The sequence below is a fragment of the Arachis ipaensis genome, chromosome B7, assembly GCF_059453495.1.
Source record: "Arachis ipaensis isolate K30076 ecotype BB chromosome B7, ASM5945349v1, whole genome shotgun sequence".
Lineage (NCBI taxonomy): Eukaryota > Viridiplantae > Streptophyta > Magnoliopsida > Fabales > Fabaceae > Arachis > Arachis ipaensis.
Window position 1 is genome coordinate 76,673,682 of NC_142442.1, and position 8,270 is coordinate 76,681,951.

An 8,270-nucleotide genomic window follows, 5' to 3' on the forward strand; every position below is an offset into this window, starting at 1 on the left:
TGTCCAAGCAAGCTCCTGACTACAGTTCAGGTAATGCCACCAGGACAACTTCAAGAGAGGAATGCAAAGCTATTACCCTCAGAAGCGGAAAGGAATTGAAAGAGACTTCAAGGGAGACTCAAGAAGAGAAGGCAGAGGGTAGTTCAAATGCCAAGGAAGAAGCCCAAACACCTGCTCCCAACCCATCAGAAGAGAAAGAAGTTCTAAGGCCATATGTCCCAAAGGCTCCTTATCCTCAACGCCTAATAAAGAATGTAAAGGACAGCCAATTCTCCAAATTTTTGGAGATCTTCAAGAAACTTCAGATCAACATTCTCTGTGCAGAAGTACTAGAGCAAATGCCACTCTATGCTAAGTTTCTGAAGGAATTAATGACCAAGAAGGGAAGCTGGAGGAATGATGAAACTGTGGTATTAACTGAGGAATGTAGTGCTATCTTCCAACACAAGTTGTCTCAAAAATTGAAGGACCCAGGAAGCTTCTAAATTCCCTACATCATAGGAGAAATAACAGTTGAAAAAGCCTTATGTGACTTGGGAGCAAGTATAAATTTGATGTCCTTAACTATGATGAAAAGAATGAAGATTGAGGAAGCCAAACTAACAAGAATGGCCCTCTAATTGGCAGATCAGTCATTCAAATTCCTTCATGGAATAGTATAAGATTTGTTAGTGAAAGTAGGAGACTTCATCTCCCCTGCTGACTTTGTGGTATTGGATATGGAGGAAGAAGCTAAGGCTTCAATAATTTTGGGAAGGCCATTTTTAGCTACTGTTGGAGCCATCATAGATGTCCAAAAGGGTGAACTTACCCTTAGGCTACATGATGAGAGAATGGTATTCAATGTATTCAAGGCCATGAGCTATCCACCAGAGTCACTAGGAGAGTGTATGAAGCTAGATGCAGTGGAAACTGTGGTGCAAGAAACCTTTGAAGAAGCACTTGATGGAGTGACAAAGGGTGATTCCATGTTAAATGTTGAGGTTGCTGATGTCAATTCAGCTGAAGTGTCTATTCCAAGCACATCGGAGGAGAGGAAAAAGGAGAGAGAAGAACCCAAAGTGGAGCTGAAAGCACTACCTCCTACTCTCAAGTATGCATACTTAGGAAGTGAGGAAGTTACCCAGTGATCATCAATTCTGCCCTTAGTCAAGAACAGGAAGAGGAATTAATTAAGGTGCTGCAAAAGCACCAAGATGCCATTGGATGGACCCTTGCTGACTTAAAAGGGATAAGCTCATCCATATACATGCATAAGATCTTGCTGGAAGATGATGCCAAACCCTCCATTCAAGCCCAAAGAAGATTGAATCCTGTCATGAAAGAAGTGGTCCAAAAAGAGGTTATGAAGCTATGGCTGGCAGGAGTAATCTATCCCATTTCAGACAGCCCATGGGTGAGCCCTGTCCATGTGATTCCAAAGAAAGGAGGGATCACAGTTGTACGCAATGAGAAGAATGAACTCATCCCCACAAGAACAGTAATAGGCTGGAGGATGTTAATTGACTATAGGAAACTCAATAAGGCAACTAGAAAAGATCATTTTCCACTCCCTTTCATAGATCAGATGCTGGAGAGATTGGCAGGACATGCATATTACTATTTTCTTGATGGATACTCGGGATACAATCAAATAGTGGTTGACCCTAGAGATCAAGAGAAAACCTCATTTACCTGTCCATATGGAGTTTTTGCTTACAGGCACATGCCTTTTGGATTGTGCAATGCCCCTGCAACTTTCCAAAGATGCATGTTGTCTATTTTTTCAAACATGATTAAAAAGTTCATTAAAGTCTTCATGGATAATTTCTCAGTTTTTGGAGATTCCTTCTCCAATTGCCTAAATCATCTTGCCTTAGTGTTAAAAAGGTGCCAAGAGACAAACCTAGTTCTAAACTGGGAGAAATGCCACTTTATGGTGACAAAGGGGATTGTCCTTGGCCATAAAATTTCAGAAAAAGGCATAGAAGTAGACAAATCTAAGGTGGAATTAATTGAGAAATTACCTCCACCTAGTAATGTCAAGGCAATTAGGAGTTTTTTAGGCCATGCTGGTTTCTACAAAAGGTTTATTAGAGATTTTTCCAAAATTACAAAACCTTTGAGCAACCTATTAGTTTCTGATACACCTTTTGTGTTTAATCAAAAATGCACAATAGCATTTGAAACACTGAAAAGAGAACTTTTCTTAGCACCTATTATTGCCCTACCTTATTGGAATTTGCCTTTTGAACTGATGTGTGATGCATCAAACTTTACTGTTGGGGCAGTACTGGGTAGAGGAAAGGCAATTTAGTGCATGTTATCTATTAAGCCAGCAAGGTTTTGAATGAAACTCAAAGGAATTATACCACTACTGAGAAAGAACTAATAGCAATAGTGTTTGCATTTGACAAGTTTAGATAATATCTTATTGGATCTAAAGTGATTGTTTTTACTGATCATGCAGCACTAAAATATTTACTTGCAAAACAAGAGTCAAAACCAAGATTGATAAGGTGGATTTTGCTATTACAGGAATTCAACATTGAGATTAAAGACAAGAAGGGAGTGGAGAACAAAGTAGCAGATCATTTGTCTAGAATTCCTTGTGAAGAAGGTAGCACCCACAAATCAAGTGTCAATAAATTCTTCCTTGATGAGCAATTAATGCTGGTTCACAAGGCACCCTGGTTCACAGACATTGCTAATTTTAAGGCTACTGGGGAAGTGCCTTCAATGATCAACAAGCATCAAAAGAGAAAACTCATCAATGATGCAAAGTATTTCATTTGGGATGAGCCATACTTATTCAAAAAATGCTCGGATGGATTTCTCAGAAGATGTATTTCAGAGGAGGAAGGAAGGGAAGTTTTATGGAATTATCGTGGTTCTTGCTATGGGGGCCATTTTGGAGGAAAAAGAACCGCATCAAAAGTCTTGCAGTGCTAGTTCTTTTGGCCCACCATCTTCAAAGATGCAGAAGAGCTAGTAAAGAACTATAATAATGTCAGCGGGCTGGAAATCTGCCCAAGAAAAATGAGATGCCACAACAATTCATCTTAGAACTTGAGCTGTTTGACGTATGGAGGATTGATTTCATGGGACCATTCCCAACTTCATACTCAAACAATTACATTTTGGTGGCAGTGGACTATGTGTCCAAATGGGTGGAGACCATTGCGACACCTACAAATGATAATAAGGTGGTCCTGAACTTCCTCAGAAAGAATATCTTTAGCCGGTTTGGAGTTCCCAGAGCACTCATCAGTGATAGAGGAAGCCATTTTTGCAATAGCCACTAGAGACCCTCCTCCTAAGATATGGGGTGAAGCACAAGGTTGCCACACCCTATCACCCCCAAATAAGTGGCCAGACAGAAGTATCGAACAGAGAGCTAAAAAGGATCCTGGAAAAGACGGTGGGAGCTTCAAGAAAAGACTGGTCGAGGAAGCTGGATAATGCTCTTTGGGCATACAGGACAGCCTTTAAGACACCAATTGGGATGTCTCCATATCAACTGGTATATGGTAAGGCTTGTCACCTGCCATTAGAACTTGAACACAAAGCTTTCTGGGCCCTCAAGTTGTTAAATTTTGATAGCCAAGCTGCTGGTGAAAGGAGGCTCTTGCAACTGCAAGAATTGGAAGAATTCAAATCCCAAGCCTATGAAAATGCCAAAATGTACAAGGAAAAGGCAAAGGAAAAACACAACCTCAAGATGGTGCCAAGAAGCTTTGAGGAAGGACAGAAAGTGCTGCTATACAACTCCAGATTGAAACTTTTCCCTGGGAAATTAAGATCAAGGTGGTCAGGCCCTTTTCTTATCACCAAGGTTTCTCCTTATTGACATATAGAAATTAAGGAAGAAAAATCACAGGAGACCTTCACTGTAAATGGACAAAGGCTCAAGCACTATTTGGTTGATATGAAGGAAAGGCCTAAGACATAATACAGACTCGACTGAGAAAGTTAACCATCAAGCTAGTGACGTTAAAAGAGCACTTGTTGGGAGGTAACCCAACCAAAGGTAATTCTATTTTCATAGCTTGTCAATAAGAGAGTTAAGAAGATTTCTCTGCATTGCAAGGAGCTAAGTTTGGTGTTGCACACCAAAGAAATTTAAGGGTGAATGTGTAATTATAAGTTTGGTGTTCCACCACGGATTTCATTAAGAACACATTGCACCCTCAGCATAACTAGTTATCAGCTCCAAACAATCAGAGAAATTACTCAAAAGTTGTTTGTTTTCTAGTTTCTGGTCTATTATCTAGTTCATAGTTATTTCTGGGTTCATAGTTTATTTTTTTAAATAAAAGTACTTGATGTTTTCTTTATAGACTCAATTTGCTGCACAAGGCAAGAAATTAAGTTTGGTGTTCACACACCAATCTAAGTTCAAGAGCTTACAAACATACATGCATGCTAACAATCTCTCAAGTGCTTGGGGTACAAGCAACTTTTAATAACTTACAGGAATTCAATCAATCTCCTGGAAGGAATACACACCATCAGCTAAGAATAAAAAGAAGGACACAAAAGCCAAAGATAGTGATAACAGAGAGGAAGCAACTAGACTTCAAGAGGTTGTATTGTTGCTTAACTAATTCTACTTTAGAATGTGTAAATTGGAAGTATGAATTTGCCCATGCTAATAGTCAACTTGTAGTTTAAGTCATTTTGCATTCCGTTGTGTTTAGTTTTGCAATAAGTATGCTAGCCTAGGTGTGTGTGTTTTCACTTTCACTAGTTTAAATGCTTGTTTTGTCCCCTGAGTCTTTTCAATTTGAATAAAAGAAATGGTTAAACAGAAGTGGAATAGTTCCTTTTTGGCAAGGAAGTGAAATAACAGTAAGTGGTGGTATATATGTTTGATTGTGTAGTAGCTCACTTATAATGAATAAAAGGATAGACTATCTCCCTTTTTAGTGTAAACTAGCATGCTATCTATGAATCTTAGCAAATAAAAGTCTTTGGATGAAAGAAAAACAAATAGAAAGAAAGAAAAAGAAAAACAAATAAAAGTAGCTTGGACCTTAGGACATATGCCTGTGGTGTCTTTGTATTAGGATCTGCTTGGATGATTAGGTTCTATGGAGTGCTTTAACACTTGGTAACTTGGGTTTAACTAACCCGGGATTATCAACCGAAAGTCCATTATCAAGAGCAACCTAGTTACAAGGCATTTAGTAAACCAAAAAGAGGTGCTGGGCACCAATGTTTTAAGAAGAATTGTGAGCAAGTGTCTGTAGTGAATATGTGTTGAGTACAAATAAACTAAGAAGCTACTACAATACATGACACTGAGCTGCTAAAATCAAAGAATAAGTTTACAGAAAAATAAAATAAAGAAAAGTGATTGCCAAGGATGAGTGAATAATAAGAGGTCATAGCAGTATGTTAGTTGATGCTTAAAGAAGACATTCTATTCCTAAGGATCAATGTAGAACTGAAGATTGATGGTTTTGAAGTTATGGTAAATACTCGTTACAAGTATAGTTACTAAACCAAGCAATTAACCTTTCTTACAAACGTTTTGGTTGTCACAAGTAACAAACCCCTTAAAAATTGTTAACCGAGTATTCAAACCTCGGGTCGTCTTCTCAAGGAACTGCAAGGAAGTATGTTCTTATTATTGGCTATAAAGGTTGTAATCGGGGTTTAGAAGGTGAGAAGCAAGTGATTTAAATGACAAGTAAAGTAAATGGCAATTAAAATAAATAAATATTGTAAAGCAAACTTCTGGTAAGGTAAGAGAAATTGGAAGTCCAACTTAGTTATCTCTCTCAACAATAATGAAAGTTGAATCTAAATTTCACTTAGTTAACCTTTGCTAAAACAAAGGAAAGTCAAGTGACTAATTAGTTTGACCTTCGAATCCTATTTATTTCCTAAGAAAAAGTTGGGATTATTGAAGTTCAGTTCAATTAGCAAGATAACGATTATCAATTATGCTGAGTTGGTAACTGTTGAGTTACTGATTTCTTAACCAAGACCAAAAAGGGAGAAAAGTAAATTGATGGAATAAAATATCTTCAGATCGGAAACAATGATAACATAAATTAAAAAGAGCAATCATAAACTGGAAATACCTCAGATATCATTAATTCAAATAATAATCTGTAACATGGAATAATTCATAAATTCAATTATAAAAGTAATTAATCAACTCAAGTGCTGGAATAAATAAATAAAAGTGAAAAGGGAAGCTTAAAACAAGAAACATAAAACCTAGATCGAGAGTCACTCTTAAAAACTAAGAGAAGTCCTAAATCCTAATCCTAAGAGAGAGAGAGGAGAGAACCTCTCTCAAACTAAATCTAAATCATGAAAAGTAGTGAAAAATGCGAGCTCTCTTTGAATGGATGCATTCCTCCACTTTATAACCTCTAATCTATGTATTCTGTGCTTGGATCTGGGCCAAAAGGGCTTCAGAAATTGCTGGGGGCGTATTCTGTAAATTATGATACGTGGCCTCTGTCATGCGTCCGCGTGGGTCACGCGGTCGCGTCATCTGGAGTTTTCCTTGTGGCGCGGTCGTGTCGGTCACGCGTCCGCATCGAATGCGCTATGCTCAAGTCGCGCGGCCGCGTCAGTCATGCAGCCGCGTCGCTGCTTCTTCGCTCCTGGCACGCGATCGCGTCGTCCATGCGATCGCGTGGATACCAGTTTCTGCAAAACTCCGTTTCGCACTTTCCTTCCATTTTTGTACGTTTCCTTTTCCATCCTTTAAGTCATTCTGCCTTAGAAAATCTGAAACTACTCAACACACTAATCACGGCATCGAATGGAAATAAAGGTAATTAAAATAATTCATTTTAAAGCTTGGGAAACATGTTTTTCACATACATCTCATAATAAGGAAGGGAAAGTAAAACCATGCAATTAATATGAATAAGTGGGTGAAGGGTTGAATAAATCACTCAAACTAAGCACAAAATAACTCATGAAATATGGGTTTATCAACCTCCCCACACTTAAATAATAGCATGTCCTCATGCTAAATCCAAGGTAAAGAATAAGGTAAGGTTAAAGTGGTGGAATGTTATGCAATACAACCTATTCTAAATGCATTTACCTAAATGAGTCATGCAATTCCAATTTATCCACTCATATATAAAGCTTACATGTAGTCAAATTAATTCACATTCTCAAGGAGTCATATATATATATATATATATAGCCAACCCTTAAATAATAAAGCATTTTAGCAAATGAGATGGGAAATAAAAATATTGTACAAACTTGCAAAACAATTGGTAAATTAAGCACAGATATATGTTGATGAGTTATTGAACCCTCACTGGATTTTGTGTTTACCCTCTAGTCACTCAGTGTTTATTGGGTTTATTCACTCTACTTTTCTTTTTATTCTTACTTTCTATAACTTTGTTCTTCATCTAACCAATCAACAATTATAGAGTACAGTCATACCAAAAGTCATGAGGTCTTTAATTAAGGTTATAATGGGGCCAAGGTAAAGGTAAGGATATATGTATAAGGCTAAGTGAGCTAATAAGTGAATCCTTAATTAGACTAAGATCTCACCTAACATACATATTTAGTAGACCAAGCTTCTTTACCAATTTTTCCATATTATCCCACTTGTTGTTACATGCTCATGTTTCAATTTTATTTTTATCCCATGTGCATTGCTTTTATTTTGCATTGAAGAATTCTTTTGTATCCCCTTTTATTAAATGCTGAAAAATAGCTTTTTTTTAATGCACATGGTAATTGAATCACTTTGATTTCTCATGAGCATGCTTCCCAAATTTTCTGAGTTATTTTATTTCTTTCAACTTTTCTACCTTTTGTTTCTATCATCCATGTTCCCAATAGGTTTCCCACATTTTAATCTATTCATATTTTTCTATCTTAAGCTAACTAAGGATTCAACTTGGGATTTTATTTTGTTTTTCTGCTTAAGGCTAGTAGTGTGGCTAAATAGAATAAAAGGGATTTTAAAGGCTCAAGGGGGCTAACAAGGGTGATGTGAAAGGTAGGTTATTTTGGGGTAAGTGAGCTAAAATTAAATGATGGCCTCAATCATTCTTTTGGTATGTATCTATATTCTATATTCTATATTCTATAATTGGACATATAGATTAAAGCAAAGTAAAGAACATCAGAATAAAAAAAAATGAAACACACAGGAATGAAATTATGGTTTGAATGCAACCATACAATTAAGCTCAAGACTCACAGGCTGTGTGTTCTCTAACTCAAGCATCATATATTATTCATATATGTTATGCAGGTTTAGTTAAAAATTCCGATTATTCTCATAA